Here is a 22,165-nt window from a genome sequence, read left to right as displayed (position 1 = left end):
CCCTAAATGTTAATGGCTTAAACTCACCAGTCAAAAGACATAGGCTAGCAGATTGGATTAAAAAAGATTCAACAATATGCTGCCTACAGGAGACTCATCTTTAGGAAAAGACCTACACAGACTGAAAGTGAAAGGTTGGGAAAAATCATATCACTCACATGGACTATGAAAGCAAGCAGGTGTTTCCAAACTCATATCAAATAAAGTAGACTTCAAGCCAAAGGGAACCATACACCAACAAGACATAACAATCATAAATATATATGCCCCAAACAATGGTGTGACTATGTTCATCAAACAAACTCTTCTAAAGTTCAAGAGTCAAATTGACCACAACACAATAATCTTGGGTGACTTTAAGACACCTCTCTCACCACTGGATAGGTCTTCCAAAGAAAAGTTGAAAAATGAAACTAAATAACTCAGTAACACAATCAATAACTTAAACTTAACTGACATATATAGAATATTTCAACATGCATCAAGTGGATACACTTTCTTCTCAGCAGCACATGGATCCTTCTCTAAAATAGACCATATACTATGCCACAAAGCAACTCTTAGCAAATACAAAAAAGTAGAGATACTACCATGCATTTTATCAGATCATAATGGAATGAAATTGGAAATCAGTGAAGAATAAAAAATAAAAAAATTTCCGTCATCTGGAGACTAAACAATATACTACTGAATGAACAATGGGTTACAGAAGACATCAAGGAGGAGATTAAAAAATTCATAGAGGTAAATGAGAACACAGACACAACATATCAAAATCTCTGGGACACTATGAAAGTAATACTAAGAGGAAAATTCATTGCATGGAGTTCATTCCTTAAAAGAAGAAAAATTCAACAAATAAATGACCTCACACTACATCTCAAAGCCCCAGAAAAAGAGAACAAATTAGCAGCAAAAGCAGTATAAGGCAAGCAATAATTAAAGTTAGAGCAGAAATCAATGAAATTGAAACAAAAGAAACAATTGAAAAAATTGACAAAACTAAAAGTTGTTTCTTTGAAAAAATAAATAAAGTTGACAGACCCTTAACCATGCTAATGAAGAGAAGGAGAGAGAGAACTCAAATTACCAGCATATGTGATGAAAAAGGCAATATCACAACAGACACTACAGAAATATAGAAGATAATTAGAAATTATTTTGAAACCTTATACTTCAATAAAATAGAAGAAATTGAAGGCATCGACAAATTTCTTAAGTCATATGATCTGCCCAGATTGAGTCAGGAAGACATACACAACTTAAATAGACCAATATCAAGTGAGGAAATAGAAGAACCCATCAAAAGATTATCAACCAAGAAAAGCCCAGGACCGGGTGGATATACAGCTGAGTTCTACTTTGAAGAGAACTTATAACAATACTCTTTAATTTATTTCAGGAAATAGAAAAAGAGGGAGCACTTCCAAACTCATTCTGTGAGGCCAATGTCACCCTGATTCCAAAACCAAACAAAGCCACTTCAAAGAAAGAGAACTTCAAACCAATATCTCTAATGAACATAGACGCAAAAATTCTTAATGCAATTCTGGCAAATTAAGTACAAAAACATATCAAAAAGATTGTGCACCATGATCAAGTGGGATTCATCCCAGGGATGCAAGGTTGGTTCAACATATGGATATTGATAAATGTAATTCATCACATCAATAGACTTAAAGATAAGAATCAAGGGATCATCTCGATAGATGCACAAAAAGCATTTGACAAAATACAGTACCCCTTTGTTCAAAACACTAGAAAAACTAAGGATAACAGGAATATATCTCAACATTGTAAAGGCTACCTATGCTAAGCCTCAGGCCAACATCATTCTAAATGGAGAAAAATTGAAGGCATTCCCTCTAAAATCTGGAACAAGACAGGGATGCACTCTTTCACCACTTCTATTCAACAGTTCTTGAAACACTGGCCAGACCAATTAGACAGACAAAAGAAATTAAATGGATATGTACAGGAAAAGAAGATCTTAAATTAGCTCTATTTGCTGATGATATGATTCTATACCTAGAAGACCCAAAAAACTCCACCAGAAAACTTCTAAAACTAGTAAATGAATTCAGCAAAGTAACAGAATATAAAATCAACACCCATAAATCAAAGATATTTCTGTATATCAGTGATAAATCCTCTGAGAAAGAAATGAGGAAAACAACCTCATTCACAATATCCTCAAAAAATATAAGATACTTGGGAATCAACTTAACAAAATAGGTGAAAGATCTACACAATGAAAACTACAGAATCCTAAAGAAAGAAATCAAAGAAGACCTTAGAAGATGGAAGGATCTACCTAGCTCTTGGATATGCAGAATTAATATTATCAAAATGACCACACTACCAAAAGCATTATACAGATTTAATGCAATTCCAATAAAAATCCCAATGGCATTCCTCATAGAAATAGAAAAAGCAATCATGAAATTTATTTGGAAAAATAAGAGACCCAGAATAGCTAAAGCAATCCTTAGCAGGAAGAGTGAAGCATGTGGCATTACTATATAAGACCTTAAATTATACTACAGAGCAATAGTAACAAAAACAGCATGGTATTGGCACCAAAATAGGCTGGTAGACCAATGGTACAGAATAGAGGACACAGAGACTAACCCACAAAATTACAATTATCTTATATTAGACAAAGGTGCCAAAAACATGCACTGGAGAAAAGATAGCCTCTTCAACAAATAGTGCTTGTGAGACTGGAAATCCATATGCAACAAAATGAAATTAAACCTCTATCTCTCACCATGCACAAAACTTAACTCAAAGGGATCAAGGACCTAGGAATTAAACCAGAGACTCTGCATCTAATAGAAGAAAAAATAGGCCTAATCTTTATAATGAGGGATTAGGCCCCAACTTTCTTAATAAGACTCCTATAGTGCAAGAATTAAAACCAAGAATCAATAAACAGGATGGAATCAAAATAAAAAGTTTCTTCTCAGCAAAAGAAATAATTTGTGGGGTGAACAGAGAGCCTACATTCTGGCAGCAAATTTTTACCCCTCACACATCAGATAGAGCACTAATCTCTAAGGAATATAAAGAACTCAAAAAGCTAAACACCCCCCAAACTAATAACCCATTCAATAAATGGGCTAAGGACCTGAACAGACACTTCTCAGAAAAGGACATACAATCAATCAATAAATATAGAAAAAATGCTCATCATCTCTAGCAATCAGAGAAATGCAAATCAAAACCACTCTAAGATATCATCTCACTCCAGTCAGAATGGCAGCTATTATGAAGACAAACAACAATAAGTGTTGGTGAGGGTGTGGGGGAAAAGGTACACTCATACATTGCTGGTGGGACTGAAAATTGGTGCAGCCAATATGGGAAGCAGTATGGAGATTCCTTGGAAAACTGGGTATGGAACCACTATTTGACCCAGCTATCCCTCTCCTTGGACTATACCCAAAGGACTTAAAAACAGCATACTACAGGGACACAGCCACATCAATATTTATAGCAGCACAATTCACAATAGCTAAACTGTGGAGCTAACCTAGATGTCCTTTAGTGGATGAATGGATAAAAAAATGTGGCATATGTACACAATGGAATATTACTCAGCATTAAAAAAGAACAAAACCCATGGCATTTGCAGGTAAATGGATGGTGTTGGAGAAGATAATGCTAAGTGAAGTCAGCCAATCCCCAAAAAACAAATACTGAATGTTTTTTCTGATATAAGGAGGTTGACTCATAGTGGGGTAGGGAGGGAGAGCATGGGAGGAACAGATGAATTCTAGAGAGGGAAGAGGAGTGGGAGGGCAAGGGAAGGGGCAGGGGATTAGCAAGGATGGCGGAATGTAATGGACATCATTATACAAAATACATGTATGAAGACTTGAATTGTATATCAACATACTTTATATACAGAGATACAAAAATTGAGGTATATATGTGTATTAAGAATTGTAATGCAAAAAAAAAAAAAAAAGAAAGAATAGCATTACCTTAGATTAGGTAAAGAGAAGTGAAAGGAGGGGAAGGCAGGGGATGTGGGGATAAGAAAGATAGTAGAATGATAAAGACATTATTACTTTATGTATATATGTGACTGTATGATCAATATGATTCTACAATATGTATACTCAGAAAAATGAGAAATTATATCCCATCTATGTATGATATATCAAAGTATATAAGTGCATTATACTGTCATGTATAACTAATTAAAACAAATAAAAAATTAAAACAAAACAAAACAAAACCACTTAGCCTGTGCACCTAGCTCAGTAAATAATGAAGCCAGGACTTGAACTCAGGTAGTTTGTATCTATCACTCGTTTCCTTTTTAAAAATATTTAAATCAATATACTTTTTTTAGTATTTTAAAAAATATGTCCTACTTAGTTATACATGACAATAGAATGTATTTTGATTCATTGTACACAAATGGAGCACAACTTTTCATTTCTCTGGTTGTACAGGATATAGAGTTGTACCATATGTGCAGTCATAAATGTACCTAGGAGTAATGATTTTCATCTCATTTCACCATCTTTCCTGCCTTCATAACCCTTCTTCCCAACTGCCCCCCCACCCCGCTTTGCCCAAAGTTCCTCCATTCTCCCCAAGCTCCCCCAACACCCTGTTATGGATCAGCATCTACTTATCAGAAAGAACATTCAGACTTTGTTTTTTGGGGATTGGCTTACTTCACTTAGCATGATATTCTTCGACTCCATCTATTTACCTGCAAATGCTGTGATTTTATTCTCTTTTAAATGCTGAGAAATATTCTATTGTGTATATATCACAGTTTCTATATTCATTTGTCTGTTGAAGGGAATCTAGGTTGGTTCCACCATTTAGCTATTGTGAATTGAGCTGTTATGAAGATTGATGTGGTTGTATCATTATAGAATACACACTGTTTTTCAGAGAAGTTTTAGCTTTATAGAAAAATCAAATAGATTTCCCTCCCCCCACCTCCCCATAACTTCCCTTATATTTGGCATCTTGCATTGCTGTATTACATTTGAGAAACCAATATTGATACTTATTATTAACTGATATCCATAGTTTACTTAGAATCCACTCTTTATGTTATACAGTTCTATAGGTTTTCACAAATGTATAATGTCATATATTCACCATTATAGTGCCATATAGAATAGATTCACAGATCCAGAAATCCCCTCTACTTTCCCTATTTATCAGTCTCTTCTTATTTCCTCTGCTAAGCCCCTGGATTGTTTTGCTCTATCTCCAGTTTTGCCTTTTCTAGAATATCATATAGTTGGAATCATACAACGTATAGACTTTCAGACGGGCTCTTTCACCTAGTAATATGCATTTAGGGTTCTTCCATTGTGGCTTGATAACTTATTTATTTTTATTACAGAGCAGTATTTTGGTGAATGGTTGTATCACAGTATGTCCATTCACCTGTTGAAGGATATCTTGGTTACTTCAATTTGGGGCAATTATAAATAAAACTGTGATTAGCATTTGTATGCAGAGTTTTCCATGGACTTAACTTTTCAATTTATTTGAGTAAATACTTAGGAGCAAAACTATTGGGTTGTATGTTAAGACTGTGTTTAGCTTTATAAGAAACTGCCAAACCCTCTTCCAATGTGACTGTACCATCTTTTGTTCCCACTACCAATGAGTGAGAGTTTTGTTGCTCCATATCTTTTGTGTTATCAGTGTTTTGAATTTTAGCAATTCTGTAGTGGTATCTCATATTAATCATGTTTTTCTAAACAGTTATTTTCAATCACCACTCACTGGAATCAGTGGATCTTGCTGTTATTCCAGGCAAGACCAAATTCCAATCCCACTGAGGAATTTAGCATTGTGCCAGATTTCAAGTTGGTTTTTAATGAAACAGACAAAAAAACCCAAACCATTGTACATTTATTTCTCTCTAAAAATGTCAAAAGCTTACTTACAGGCTGGTAGATCAGTTCCACATTGCATGACATCAGGACAAATTGCCATTTGACTTTATTCATATATTTTTGATACTGGAGATTGAATCCAGGGCCACCCACATGCCGGCAAGTGCTCTACCCCTGAGCCACAACCCCAGGCTTTTTAATTTTATTTTGAGACGTGGTCTTGCTAAGTTGTCTAGGCTGTGATCCTCTTGCTCAGCCTCTTAAGATCTGGGCCACCACACCTGGCCTTAATATTGTTAATCAGATTTATTGAGAGATAATTTTCATGCAATAAAACTTACCCTTTCTAAGTATATAGTTTGGTGAGTTTTGATAAAGTATACAGATGTATAATTACCACCACAATAAAGCTATAGAGCATTTATAATACTGCAGAAAGTTTTCTCATGCCCTTTTGTAATCTATTCCTGCTCTACACAACCACTAATTCAATATCTGTATATGTGGTATTTGTATTTTTGGAATGTTTTATAAATAGAATTTTATAGTATGTACTTTAAAAAATTATTTCATATTAGTTTATTTACTTAATAGTTTCTATTTTACTTAATAGATTTTAGGTATTTCTCATAGGTTTCTTTATTTATTAATTCATCTAGTTCTGAAGGGTTATTCAGTGCCATTATGAATAGCCAACCATCTTTATAACAAGTCTTAGATTTTTCTCTAAGAACTTTATTAATTTTAGTTACTTCTGCTGATGGAGAATAGAGTTCACTAGCAGTTTTCCTACTTTCCAAAACACCAAAGTTATCTTGTTTGTTCATTTTTGCCCCTACTTTAGGCAGACAAGAATAAATATCTCCCAAAGCTTCCTATGTAAAACTGCTGAGTCCTACTATCCCATTACCATTTTCTACTGTTATAGTTTGTGAATTTATGTAGCAAGAGAAGAGTGGGATCTATGGATAATATCAGGTGGTATGCTTCTTCAACCTCCAGGGCTCATTCAGGCAAGCCCCTTGGGCACATGAGCTGCAGGCTGTGGCCTGCATGCTCTGTGTAGCCTGTAGCACTAGGTTGGCAGGGATGCTGGGTGTGGTTACCCTGACTGCCAATCACAGGGCAGGGCAGTTCTAGTGCTGAACCTGAGCAAGCCAAAACAAGCTAACTGGACTGGGAGGCAGGGGCAAGATTATTATGTACTTTTAAAAAAATTTATTTGTTTTAATTAGTTATACATGACAGTAGAATGCATTTATGCACTTTGATATAACATACATAGATGGGATATAATTTCTCATTTTTCTGAGTGTATATGTTGCATAATCATATTGGTCATGTAGTCACATATATACATACAGTAATAATGTCTGTTTCATTCTACTATCTTTCCTATTCCCACATCCCTTCCTCTCCCCTCCCCCTCCCTTCATTTCCTTCTACCTAATCTAAGGTAATGCTATTCTTTCATAGTGTCCCCCACCTTACTGTGAATTAGCATCTGCATATTAGAGAAAACATTTGGCCTTTGGTTTTGTGGGTTTATCTCACTTAGCATGATATTTTCAAATTCTAGCCATTTACTGGAAAATGCCATAATTTGACTCTTCTTTAAAGCTGAGTAATATTCCATTTATACCACATTTTCTTTATTCATTCATCTATTGAAGGACACCTAGGTTGGTTCCATAGTTTAGCTATTGTGACTTGAGCTCCTAGAAACATTGATGTGGCTGCATCACTATAGTGTGCTGATTTTAAGTCCTTTGGGTATAAACCAAGGAGTGGGATAGTGGGTCAAATAATGGTTCCATTTCCAATTTTCTGAGGAATCTTCATACTGCTTTCCGTAGTGGTTGCACTATGGAAAGAACTCAAAACACTTAACACTAAAAAAAGTAACCCAATCAATAAATGGGCTAAGGAACTGTACAGACACTTCACAGAAGAAGAAATACAATTGATCAACAAATATATGAAAAATGTTCAACATCTCTAGCAATTAGAGAAATACAAATCAAAACTAATCTTTCATCTCACTTCTATCAGAATGGCAATCATCGAGAATACAAACAACAATAAATGTTGGTGAGGATGTGGTGAAAAGGGTACACTCATATATTGCTGGTGGGACAACTATTATGTACCCTTTTATGTTTGGCTTACTTCATTTATCATAATGCTATTGAGATTCATACATATTGTTTATATTAGTAGTGTCAACCTAAATAACAATCAGAGGGAGTTTCTTCAATAGTGATATTTATTTAGGAATAACAACAATGCAATGGAAGTACATGTGCCATAGTAAATCTGTTTAGCTATTTTTAGTTACTGTAACAAAATGCCTGAAGTTGGATACTTTATAAAGAAAAGTTTATTTAGCTTAAAGTTCTGTAGATTCAAGAGCATGGTGTCAATATGCCCCCACTTCTTTTTAGGCTCCCTTTTCTGGTCACTACGTGGCAGATAGAATCATGGTAGGAGGGTGAGTGAGAGGGAGAGATCACATGGTAAGACAGGATGCTAGAGAGGGATTCAGGGGCCACGCTTGCTCTTTTATTTATTTATTTTATTATTTATTTCTTTTATTTTGAGAGAAGTTTTTGCTCAATTGCCTAGGGCCTCACTGAGTTGCTGAGGCTGGCCTTAAACTGAGATCCTCCTGTCTCAGCCTTCTGAATTGCTGTGATTACAGGCATGCACCACCACACCCAACTCCAGCCTTGCTCTTTTATAATAATTTGGCTCTTGCAGGAACTAACTAGGATCCCATGAGAACTGCATTAATCCTTTCCAAGGGCAATGTCACCAGTGACCTAGCCATCTTCTAGTAGGCCTCACCTCTTTTTTTAAAAAAAAATATTTTTTAGTTATCAATGGATCAACTGAGAATCAAACCCAGTGCCTCACACATGCTAGGCAAGCGCTCTACCACTGAACTACAACCCCAGCCCTAGGCCTCACCTCTTAAAGGTCCCACCACCTGTCAATAGTTTTGTTCCACTGGGAACCAAACTTCCAACACATAAACTTTGGGGGACATACCCAAACCATATCCAAACCATATCCAAACCATATTTAGACTCTGGCCCCAAAGGTTCATGTTCTTTTCACAAAGTGAAATACTATTATTTTATCTTCATTAGTACTAAAGTCTTAACTCACTCCAGCCTCACTCAAAAGTCCAAGTCCAAAATTTCATCTGATATGCAAGACAAATATCCTCTATCTATGAATATTCAAAATAAAAAGTTACCTATCTATTCCCAAGACCCAGTAATAGAATAGAGATAAAATAAACGTTTGTCTTCCCAAAGGGAGAAACAGGAAAGTAGAAAGGAATAATTAGACCAGAGCAACACTGAATTAGATTGAATCTTAAACTAGGTAGACATTAAATCTTAGAACTCTGAAGTCCAGTGCTCTCTGTACACTGCAGTAGGGAGTGGAGTGGTCCTTCAATGTCTTAGGCAGTCCTACTCCTATAGTTTTGCTGGTCATGTCCACATGGGTACTCTCTTGGATTACACACTGATGCCATGATGCTTTCCCAGGACAGTGTTGGGTCTACCTTTCTAGAGTCTCAAGCTGTGTGGTTCTAATCCCATGGCTTCACACATCATTCTACTGAGGACTCTGGAAGCCCATGGCCAACTTCTGTCTGACCTCCTAGGCTTTCTTTGAAATCTCATTGGAGACTGTCGTGACCTCATAGCTTCTGCATTCTGTGTACCTGAAAAACCCATACCATATGGACATCACCACCATATTTTTTTTTATATATTTGTTGATTGGTTGGTTGTGTATCACTTTCTGAGAAGTGTCTGTTTAGTTTCTTGGCCCATTTATTGATTTTTTTGTGTGTGTGTGTGTTTAGCTTTTTGAGTTCTTTATATACCCTAGATATTAGTGCTCTATCTGATGTGCAAGTGGTAAAATTTTGCTCCAAAGCTGTAAGGTCTCTATTCACCTCACTGATTGTTTCTTTTGCTGAAAAGAAGCTTTTTAGTTTGAATCAATTCCATTTATTAATTCTTCATTTTAATTCTTGTGCTATATATAGGAGTCTTATTAAGGAAGTTGGGGCCTAATCTGACATGATGGAGATTTGGGCCTACTTTTTCTTCTATTAGATGCAGGATCTCTGGTTTATTTCCTAGGTCCTTCATCCACTTTGAGTTGAGTTTTGTGCATGGTGAGAGATAGGGGTTTAATTTCATTTTGTTGCACATGGATTTTCAGTTTCCCCAGCACCATTTGTTAAAGAGGTTGTCTTTAATGTATGTTTTTGGTGCCTTTGTCTAATATAAGATAATTATAATTTTGTGGGTTAGTCTCTGTGTTCTCTATTCTGTACCATTGGTCTACCAGTCTGTTTTGGTGCCAATACCATGTTGTTTTTGTTACTATTGCTCTGTGATATAGTTTAAGTTCTTCTATAGTGATACCACCTGCTTACTCTTCCTGCTAAGGATTGCTTTAGCTATTCTGGGTCTCTTATTTTTCCAGATGAATTTCATGATTGCTTTTTATATTTCTATGAAGAATGCCATTTAGATTTTGATTGGAATTGCATTAAATTTGTAAAATGCTTCTGGTAGTATGGTCATTTAGACAATATTAATTCTGCCTACCCAAGAACAAGGGAGATCTTTCTATCTTCTAAGGTCTTCTTCAATTTCTTTCATTAGCATTCTGTAGTTTTCATTGTAGGAGTCTTTAACCTATTTCATTAGGTTGATTCCCAAGTATTTTGTTTTTTTTGTTGAGGCTATTGTAAAAGAGGTGGTTTTCCTAGTTTCTCCTTCAGAGGATTTGTCACTGATATACAGAAATACCTTTGATTTATGGGTGTTGATTTTGTATCCTGCTGCTTCACTGAATTCATTTATTAGTTCTAGAAGTTTTCTGGTGGAATTTTTTGGGTTTTCTAGGTATAGAATCATATCATTGGCAAACAGTGCTAATTTGAGTTCTTCTTTTCCTATGTGTATCCCTTTAATTTCTTTCATCTGTCTAATTGCTGTGGCCATTGTTTCAAGAACTATGTTAAATAGAAGTGGTGAAAGAGGGCATCCCTGTCTTATTCCAGTTTTTAGAGGAATGCTTTCAATTTTCTCCATTTAGAATGATGTTCATCTGGGGCTTAGCATAGATAGCTTTTATAATGTTGGGATATGTCCAGGTTATCCCTAGTTTTTCTAGTATTTTGAACATGAAGGGGTGCTGTATTTTATGGAATGCTTTTCCTGCATCTATTGAGATGATCATATGATTCTTATCTTTAAATCTATTGATGTGATGAATTACATCTATTAATTTCCGTACGTTGAACCAACCTTGCATCCTTGGGATGAACCTCACTTGATTGTGGTGCACTCTCTTTTTGATTCGATTTTTTTGTATTCAATTTGCCAAAATTATATTGAGAATTTTTGCATCTATGTTCATTAGAGATATTGATCTGAAGTTTTCTTTCTTTGATGTGTCTTTGTCTGGTTTTGAAATCAGGGTGATATTGGCTTCACAGAATCAGTTTTGAAGTGCTCCCTTTTTTTCTATTTCCTGAAATAAATTGAAGAGTATTGGTATTAGTTCTTCTTTGAAGGTCTTGTAAAATTTGGCTGTGTTTACATCCAGTTCTGGTCTTTTCTTGGTTGGTAGACTTTTGATGGCATCTGCTATTTCATCACTTGAAATTGATCTGTTTAAGTTGTATATCATCCTGATTCAATTTTGAGAAATCATATGACTCTAGAAGTTTATCAATTACTTAGATATTTTCTATTTTATTGGAGTACAGTTTTCAAAATAATTTCTAATTATCTTCTGTATTTCAGTATTGTGTTTCATGATATTTCATTTTTTTATCATGTGTGTTAGTAATTTGGGTTTTTTTTTTTCTCTCTCTCTCTCTTCATTAGCATGGCTAAGGGTCTGTCAATTTTTTTTTTATTTTTTCAAATAACAAATTTTTGTTCTGTCAATTTTTTCAACTGTTTCTTTTGTTTCAGTTTCATTGAATTCAGCTCTGATTTTAATTATTTCCTGTCATCTACTGCTTTTGGTGTTGATTTGTTTTTCTTTTTCTAGGGCTTTCATATGTAATGTTAGGTCACTTATTTGTTGACTTTTTCTTCGTTTAAGGAATGAACTACATGCAAGAACTTTCCTCTTAGTACTGCCTTCATAATGTCCCAAAGATTTTGATATATTGTATCCTTGTTCTCATTCACCTCTAAGAATTTTTTTATCTCCTCCTTGATGTTTTAGTAACCCATTGTTCACTCAGTTGCATATTATTTAGACTCCAGGTATTGGAGTGGCTTTTATTTTTTATTTTATTCTTGATTTCTAATTTCATTCCATTATGATGTGATAGTATCTCTACTCTTCTATATTTGCTAAGATTTGCTTTGTGGCATAATATATGTTGTATTTTAGAGAAGGATCCATGTGCTGCTGAAAGTGTATTCTCTCATTGAAGGATGAAATATTTTATATATGTCAGTTATACTAAGTTATTGATTGTATTATTGAGTTCTATAGTTTCTTTGTTCAGTGTTTCTTTGTACAATCTATCCAGTGGTGAAAGAGGTGTGCTAAAGTTACCCAGAATTATTGTGTTGTGGTCTATTTGACTCTTGAACCTGAGAAGAGTTTGATGAATGTAGATAATCCATTGTTTGGGGCATATAAATTTATTATTGTTATGTCTTGTTGATGAATGGTTCCCTTAAGCAGTATGAAATATCCTTCTTTATCCCTTATGATTAACTTTGGCTTGAATCTCCTTTTTTTGATAAGAGAATGGAAACCCCTGCTTGCTTTCACTGTCCATGTGAGTAGTATGATTTTTCCAAGCCTTTCACCTTCAGTCTGTGGATGTCTTTCTCTATGAGATGAGTCTCTTGGAGGCAGTGTGTTGTTGGGTCTTTTTTAAAAAATCCAACCTTCTAGCCTATGTCTTTTGATTGGTATGTTTAGGCTATTAACATTCAAGGTTATTATTGAGGCAAGATTTGTATTCCCAGCCATTTTTGTTTATTTTTGGCACTTGACTATATTTCTCCTTTGATTAGTTTTTCACTTAGTGTAATACCTCCCTTTGCTGATTTTCATTGTTGGTTTTCAATTCCTCTTCATGTAATATTTTGCCAAGGATGTTCTGTAGTGCAGGTTTTCTAGTTGTAATTTTTTTTAACTTTTGTTTATCTTGGAAGGTTTTTATTTCATCATCAAATCTAAAGCTTAGTTTTTTCTGGATATAAGATTCTTGGTTGGCACCCATTTTCTTTCAGAGCTGTGTATATATATTGTTACAGGATCTTCTAGCTTTCAGGATCTGGGTTGAAAAGTCTGCACAGAATTTAATTGGTTTCTCCCTATATGCAATCTGATTGCTTTCTCTTGTGGCTTTTAAAAATTATCTCCTTATTCTATATGGTAGACATGTTCATTATAATGTACCTTGATGTGGATCTGTTGTGGTTTTGCACATTTGGCATCCTGTAAAAAGTCCCTTGAGTTTGGTTTTTCCAATTCATTCTTCATGTTTGGAAGATTTTCTGATATTATTTCATTGATGAGTTGCTCATTTCTTTGGTTTGGAACTCTGTTCCCTCCTCTATTCTAATAACTCTTAAATTTGGTCTTTTGTGTTATCCCATATTTCTTGAATGTTCTGCTCATGGTTTCTTACCATTTTTACTTTGTTGTCTACATTCTTTTCAAGTTATATATTTTGTATTCATTGTCTGAGGTTCTGTCTTTCAAGTGGTCTAATCTGTTGGTGATGCTTTCAATTGAGCTTTTAATTTGGTTTATTTTTTCTCTCATTTCAAGGATTTCGGGGTTTTTGTTTGTTTGTTTGTTTGTTTGTTTTGTTTTCTTTAGAACCTCTATCTCACTATTGAAGTAATCTTTTGCCTCGTGTATTTGTTTATGTAATTCTTTGTTGAAATGATCTTTTGCTGTCTGTATTTGCTCTCTTATATCATCCTCTAATTTAGAGAACATCTTAATCATGTACATCCTGAACTCCTTCTCTGTAATTTCTTCTGCTATGCTTGCAGTGGAGTCTAATAATGTGGTATCTTGATTTGTTTGGGGCAATTTCTTCTCTTGTATTTTCATACTGTTTGTGGGTCTTCCCTTCTAGCACTGTGGATATGAGGCATTAGTGTCTTTACCCTATAGGCTTATAGTGCCCCTATAGTGTCACCTCTCCTTTGAGGTGACAGAGAATTTTATTAGACCCTAATATAAGCATTATATACCCTAAAACCAAATGTTTGCTATTAAGATAATTACAATTTGGTCACAATGTACAGAAATGGTGAATTCAATTATTATCTATTATATACTTAGTAGGTTTGTAAAAGAGTTTATAACTTATAGTTTCTGATGGTGGACAAAGAACCTGGGGTGAGGAGAAGGATGATATACTGAGGAGGTAGGAGGTAGGAGGTGAGGATATTGAGTTGTTATATCTTAGGAAGTGTGAAAGAGAAATGTAAAGAGGAAGATTAGTAGCAGGAAAAGGGAAAGGAATTAATTTTGGGTAGACAAGTAAGTGGGGAGACAGTAGAGTACATAAAACAAATACACATATATATTGAGAAAAATACAAAATGTTAAAAATAGTAGAAATTTGTGGGGAAAAAGAAGAAAAGTATATACAACACAGCTGTAATATACTATTCAGATGTCCTAGTCCTCAAAATCCTAATTCATGCAAAATACTTGGTTTCATATATGTTGGGGATGTGAGGGTGGGAAAATAGAGAGGGAGAGGGGGAAAAAAAAGAAAAAAAATTTGAAGGAAGAAACAGGATTGTTTTGGTTGGCAATCGTGTCTTTCCTGCTTCCCTTCTCATTTAATAGGTGGGGTCATCTGTTGTTAGGTGGTCTTTCCACCCTCAGGGTGGTGAAGTTAACCAGGGTGTCAGTGTGCAGGGGTAGCAGCTGCTGGGGAGAGGAAGGGAGTTAGAAACTGGGCACCTGGCCAGCCAGAGTTCCAAAACTGGGAGTTGCCCCTCACTGAAGATGGTGATGAACGTGGCCCAAGATGGAGGTGACTGCTTTCAGTGGTGGGCTATTGGGTTGTGTGGGGGGAGCTGAGTGATGGCATTGGAGGATGAGTTCAGAGATGAGCTTATGCAGTGTGTGTCTGTTGGCTGACTTCAAAGCCTGTGTGATGTTCTTGGGTGCAGGTAGGCTACCACTCGAAGGGGACTATCTCTGCTGCTCTAGCATCCCAAGATGGTGGCAGCCAGGGGATTACCCATGTTGGTAGATGGGGGTCCACATGGGAGTGGTGGTGGGAGTTCCTGTATGTGGGAAGCTGCCAGGTGTCCTCTATGGGAGTGATATTGATGATTTCTGCTTGGGTGGGTGGCTGGAAGTTCTGCATGGGTATTGATGGTGCCCTCTTGGGTACCCAATAGTCCTGTGTGGGCCAGTAGTTTGGAGACCCACTATGAGGCCTGGAGCCCTGGGTGGGCACAGTGGCCGTGATTCCTACACAGGAGCAGGAATATTGCTCGCAGAGAAGCAGTACTTGAGTCCCAGGTCATGGAGCGACTCAGAATGCTGCCTCCCTCTGTCCTGCTATCTTGGGTCCTCAGCCCAAAAGTTTTTGAGGTGTTTGAGGTCTATTTACTATTGCCTTGATGGTTAACATCAATGCTGATGTCTTTAGCAAGCAGTTGCTCAGGCACACCCTCCTCCATCTAGGAATGTTCCCCCCAAAGCTCATGTGTTAGGCAATGCAGCAGCATTCAGAAGTGAAAATATTGGATTATGAGAGCTATAACCCCATCAGTGGATTAATCTACTTGGTGGATTAATATTGTACCACTAGGTGATAACTGTAGATATGGGTGTGTCTGTGACTATAACCTTGGGGACTGTATCTTGTCCCTGCCCGCTCCACTCTCTCTCTCCCCTTTCCTGGTTGCCACGAGCAGTGTGCTTTTATCTGTTCTGCCCTTCCACCATGATGTTCTGACCCACTCAGGCCCAGAGCAATGGAGTCATCAGGCTATGACTGAACCTCTGAAACTGTGAGCCCCAAATAAATATTCTTTCTCAAAGTAGTTCTTGTCGGTTATTTTGGTGGCAGGTGGAATGGACACGGCATGGATGACAGACAACACGACTGACCAACCCATCTCTCAAATATCAAATATGCTTTGTTTGCTCTTTACATTGGCAGGCTGTGGCTTTTACAGATCTGCTCTGTTTCCTTTTATTCTTAAGTTTCATTGTAAATCTCACTAATAGCCAGTAACAGCCATGTAGCAGTCCGAATGCTTTGCTGTTTAGAAATTTCTTCTATCAGATAAACTTGTCCATCAGTCTTAAATTTAGCCTTTCATAAAGACTGGAAGACATCAAAACAGTTAATTAAGTTCTTGTCCACTTCATAACAAGGATGACCTTTTCTCCAATTTCCAGAAGATCCTCATTTCCATCTGAGACTAGTTCCCTAATCCCCTTGCCTTCTGAGCCCTCACCAGAATTGCCTGAAATGCTTCACTTAAAGCACTTAGGTTATTTCTATCCTGCTCTTCCAAAATCTTTCAACATTTTCCTGTTACCCAGTTCCAAAGCCACTTACACATTTTTCGGTATAGTTATACCAACAAACTCATTCTCAGGACTAATTTTCTATCAATTAGTTTTCTTTTGTTTTAATTAAAAAATACTCAAGATTCAATAATTTGTAAAGAAAAGAGGTTTATTTATGTAGCTGCTGGTTTTAGAGGTTTAAGAGCATGGTTCTGGCTTCTGCTTGGCTGTTGTGAGGACTTTATAGTACATGGAAACACAGTGGTGGGAATACATATGGAAGGTCATATGGTGAGACAGGAAGCCAGAGAGTGGAGAAGGGCCATTTTTGCTCTTTTTATAGCAACTCACTCTCATGAGAACTAACTCATTCCACAAGACCGGTATTAATCCATTCTGTAATACCCCCAATAACCTAAGCATCTTCACTAGGCCCTACCTCCTAAAGGTTCCACCAACTCTGAATACTACTACATTAGAAAGCAAACTTTCAACACATGAAATTTTGGGGGCAAACTCAAACCATATCCAAATTATAGCAGTAAGATATATTTATAGAGGTTGAGGCATGGGTAAGTTTTTATTGGATTTAATTTTTGTTATTTTTTATTAGGAAGAAATTTGTGTAAGCAACTTGGATATAACATTCATTGGTCTTAGAGACTTAAAGTAAGAGTTGGCATCAGCTGATTGTTCGAGATGACATTGATGGACAAATGTTCTATTGAGAGCATATTATCTGAATTGCTGTAGTCTTAAAGAAGGTTAAAATACAATTTGTTACAGAAATATATGTGAATGTGAGGCATGCAAAGCATGGGGTGTGTATAGACTGAGAAGGAATTTCTTATCAGTCTTTAGAAAGTCCTTGAGAATTTCTTCTCTCAGGTAGGCAGGTATGAGTTCTTTCTCTTCATTAATACCTGGCTCTAATTTTGTCTCATTCTGGCAAGAATGATTTATCTTGGTGTCAACAACTTTCACAATTGTTTTTTCCTTTTAAATTGCAGAGCAGTATTCTGTTGGGCTGATACATCACATTTTGTTTATCATTCACCAGTCGATGGACATTTTAGTTGTTTCCAGTTTCAGGTTATTAGCAATAACGTTACTATGTCTTTGCATACCAGTATTAATGTGGAAATGTTTAATTTATTTTGAGTAAATGCTTAAGAGTATAATTTCTGGGTTGTATTTTTTATTTTATGAGAACTGGTAGCCAAGTGTAGTGGTGAATGCCTCAGGAAATTGAGGCAGGAGGATTGCAAATTCACATCCAACCCCAGCAACTTAGTGAGACCCTATCTCAGAAAAAAAAAAAGGCCTGGGGATGTGGGTCAGTAGTTAAGTGCCCCTGGTTAAATCTCTGGTATAAAAAAGAAAGAAAGAAAGAAAAAAAAAGAAATTGCTAATCTGTTTTCAAAGTGACTAAACAATTTGCATTCCCTCTAACAGTGTAGTAGACTTACAGCTGCTCTTCATCCGTACCAGCGCTCTTGATATTGCCTGTATTTTAAATTTTGTTCATTATGATCATATATATTAGTATGTTACTGTGGATTTAATGTGCATTTCCTTGATGACTGATGACATTATCATTTTTCCTTGTAATTGTTAATCATCTGTATGTTTTATTTAGTACTGGTTCAAATCTTTTATCTCTCTTTTTTTAAATTGGGTTATTTGTCTTATTGTGTTGTAAGAATTCTTTGTTAGTTATTCTGAATACAAGTCCTTTACCAGGTAGATGTTTTCTCAATACTTTATCTAGTCTGAGGCTTACTTTCTCATTTTCTTGGTGTTTTTTGAGGAACAGAAGTTTTTAATTTTTATAACATAAAGTTTTTTCTTTCATAGTTGGTACTTTTTCTGTTCTAATTAATCTTTTCCTAACCTAAGGTTATCTAGTCTTTTCTCTTATGTTTTCTTTGAGAAGTTGTGGTGAGCCGCTTCTGCCGTTTCTGCAGACTATGGTCGCCATTACAAGATGGCGCTGGCTCCGCTGTGGTCTGTGACAAACAACTCCTTATTTGGGAGAGTTGGCGCATGGTTTTTCACCAACCTATGAGAAAGCTCCACGTGGCAGCTTCGCATTGGGGCTTGAGATGCTTTATTAAGGCTGGGAGGGGCATCCGAGAGGGAGAAGAAGAAATATCAAGGGCCTGAATAAACTGCTGAAAGAAGATTCCTGAGTTGCGTCTTCCTTGCGGGCAAGGGGTCGCGACAAGAAGTTTTATAGTTTGAGCTCTTACATTCAGATCAAGGGTCTTTTCAAATTAATTTTTATAAAAAAAGTGACATAAGGGCAGAGGTTAAATTTTTTTCTCCCCATCTCGTCTCCCTTCTCTCCGCCCCTCTCCTCTCCTTTCCTTTCATTTCTTCCATTGTTCAGGAACTTTTTGTTGAAGAACCATTCTTTCTCTACTGATTTATTAATATGATTATGTGGTTTATAAGTCAACTTGATTTTATCATAGTACAAAAATAAAGTTAGCATAATTTGAAAAAAAAAATCAACCATATATAGTTGGGTCTATTTCTATAATCTCTCTTGTGTTCCATTGATATGTATGTCATACTTTAAGCCAATTTTACATTGTCTTGGTAACTGTAGCTTTATAGCTAGTCTTGAAATTAGGAAGTGTGAGATTTCTAATGCTCCTTAAACATTTTTTTGGGGGGAACTCTTCTAGGTCCTTGGAATTTCAATATAAAATTTTGAATTAGCTTGTCAATTTTTGTATTTAAAAAATGCTGCTGTGATTTTGATAGGGATAGTACTAAACATAGATAAATTTGGCAGAAACTGATATCTTAACAATATTGATTCTCCTATCATACACATGCTGTATTTTTTTAAAATTACATGTTTATTTTTATTATAAATTTATTTCAATCCCTTTGGATTCAGCATGTCCTTAGGCTTTACCCACTCGTCAAACTGCTCTGCTGTGAGATAGCTAAGTCAATAGCAGTTTCATTTAAGGTTGATCTTTTTTGTGTATGTAGTCCCCATCACACAGTTTTCTGTGATGGAAACTGAAGATCCCCCAGCCACCTGGCTGAGTGTAATACATTTTTAATCATCATTGGTTTGAAAAAATTTGTCTCAAAATGTCCGTTGCTGTCTCCAACAGTAACAGTGACATGATTCCCCATGATTTGGGCTACAAACATGGTCATTGCTTCACACTGAGTTCACCTTGTCTGGCATGATACTGCTTCATGGTTCATTTTCAGGCAAGATCAGTTCTCCTAGGCCAGACTGAGGACCAGAAGCCAGAAAACAAGTATCATTTTCTATCTTCATCAGAGTGTATGCAGTAGTGTTTATGGCTCCACTGAGCTCCGCTAAAGCATCATGAGCAGCCAGGGCTTCAAATTTATTTGGAGCAGTATCAAAAGGTAAGCCTGTGAGTGCAGCCACTTTTGCAGGAACCTTTCTGCAAGGCTATTTTAGTATTTAAACCAGAGCCAACAGCAGTGCCTCCAGTTGCTGGACATAGATTCTTGACATTCTAGCTTTTATTCTGACTATGCATATTGTACCTGTTGAACATAACCACTAAATTCCTGCCTAAGAGTAAGTGGAACATCCTGAGCATGAGTACACCCAAATATAATGATCTGTGCAAACTCTTTGGATTTTTGCATTGAAAGTATCATGTAGCTTCTACAGTCCTGGTAACAGTACTTCATGAACTTCTACTGCAGCTACAATTTGCATTACTGTGGGAAAAGTATCATTGAGCTCTGGCTTTTATTATCATCGTTATTGGGATGCACAGGGTTCTTGCCACTAAGCTCACCTCCTAACATTTCAATTGCTGTATTGCTAATAACTTTACATTTATATTTATATTCATATTTGTATGGGTTCCTGATCCAGTCTGTCATACCGCAAGGGGAAAATGATCATTTAATTTGCCTTCAGCTACCTCATCTGCTGCCTTCATTATTGCATTAGCAAGCTTTGGATCAAACCATAATCCTGATTTAATTGAGCAGCCGCTCACTTCAAGATGTCAAAAGCTTTAATAACTGGGGTCGGATGAAGCCTGCTACTTCTAGGCTTACTAGCCTATCCTACAATCCTGCCTTGACTATTTTTCATACTCTGGTTGGGCTCCATTAGGATATGTAATATATTTCATTAACCCTTTTCATATGTTAAAATCTTGGCATACATTCTCTCATACCTCCAATCTTAAAGTTCTTTGTAGATCTTATGTCTGGGTGCCAAAATACTTATCATTTGGGACCTTCAGTTCACCAAAAGTGTCATATTCAATTCAGAAGGAATTTGGCTTGCCATTCAAGCCATGTTCAGGGGCCCAAGGGGGAGGACAGCCACATCACCCACAGGAGCTAAGACAGCAGCTGGATGAAGCAGGAAGCCACTAGATCGTGCAAGGAAGCAGAGTTTCATATATCCATGTTCTGTATCTTTTCATTTATTTAGATATTAAATTTTTTTTCTCAGAAATACTTCACAATTTTATTGTATTTTGTTAAATGTATTCCTGAGTATTTTGTTTGATTCTATTTTATATGACATTTCCCCACATTTTAATTTTTAATGTTTTTACTAGTATATGAGAAATTTTATATATTGCCCCTGTATCTTGTGATCTTGTTAAAATTATAAATTTTAGCAATTTTTTTTGGTTGATTCTTTGGAACTTCCTATGAATAGCATCACGTCATCCAAAAACCAAAAGTAGTTTTACTTCTTTCTATAACTATATGAATTTTACTTATTTTTCTTACCTAATTGTACTGGCTAATATCTCCAGTATAATGTTTAAATAAAAGTGGTGAGAACAGACATGTTTGTTAATGTTCCTGGGGAAGCATATTCAGCATTTAAGAGTTTAAGATGAGGTTAAATCTGTTTTGAGTAGATATTTTTGTTATATTGAGGAAGATCCCATCTATTTCTAGTTTGCTGAGAGTTAGGGTTAATCCTGAAACGATGTTAAATTTTATAAATTTTTTTATGTTTATTTATGGAGATTATATTCTTTTTCCTTTTTATTCTGTTGATATGGTGAATTGCAAGGATTTGAATATGGGGCCAACTTCACATACGTGAAATAAATTGCACTTCAAGATGCAATTTATTTCTTTTTATCTGTTGCTGGTTTCAATTTACTAATATTTTGTTAAAACTTTTCAAATTGAGGTTCAAGAAGGATATTTCCTGGCAAATTTTATGGTTTTGAAGAATCTTTGTCTGTTTTTGCTATTGGGGAATTGCTGTCATCATAAAATAAATTGGTAAGTGTTATCCCATCTTCTATTTTCTGGAAGAGTTTTTATAAAATTTGTATCATTTCTTCCTTAGTTATTTGATAGATTTCATCAATGAAGCCATCTGGAACTGGAGTTTTCATTGTGGCAAAATTTTAACTATGAATATAATTTCTTTAATAGACATATGACAATTTAGGTTATTTGTTTCTCTTTGAGTAAGATTTGGTAATTAAGCTATTTAAAGAAATTTATCCATTTCAATTAAGCTATCTAATGTATTGGCAAAACATGTTCAAGATATTCTCCTGTCCTAGGGGATCTCTAGTGATGTTTTCATTCCTAATACTGATATTTTGTTCCTGTGTATTCTTGGTCATTTGGTGACAGTTTTATTTGTTTTTTGTTTGTTCATTTGGTCCTGGGGCTTGAACCCATGGGCTTGT

At 35.8% G+C, this 22,165-nt stretch overlaps 1 pseudogene; it reads right to left on the bottom strand.

The window, feature by feature from the left end:
• Positions 1 to 18,916: 18,916 nt before the first annotated feature.
• LOC124093436 (fumarate hydratase, mitochondrial-like) lies at positions 18,917 to 20,598 on the bottom strand (annotated as a pseudogene).
• Between the last annotated feature and the right edge of the window lie 1,567 nt (positions 20,599 to 22,165).

This window comes from Marmota monax, unplaced genomic scaffold (assembly GCF_021218885.2).
Source record: "Marmota monax isolate L192 unplaced genomic scaffold, Marmota_monax_Labrador192_F-V1.1 WCK01_AAM20220418_F8-fsc00124, whole genome shotgun sequence".
NCBI classification, from domain to species: Eukaryota; Metazoa; Chordata; class Mammalia; order Rodentia; family Sciuridae; genus Marmota; species Marmota monax.
This window is presented reverse-complemented; position numbering and strand designations above follow the sequence as displayed.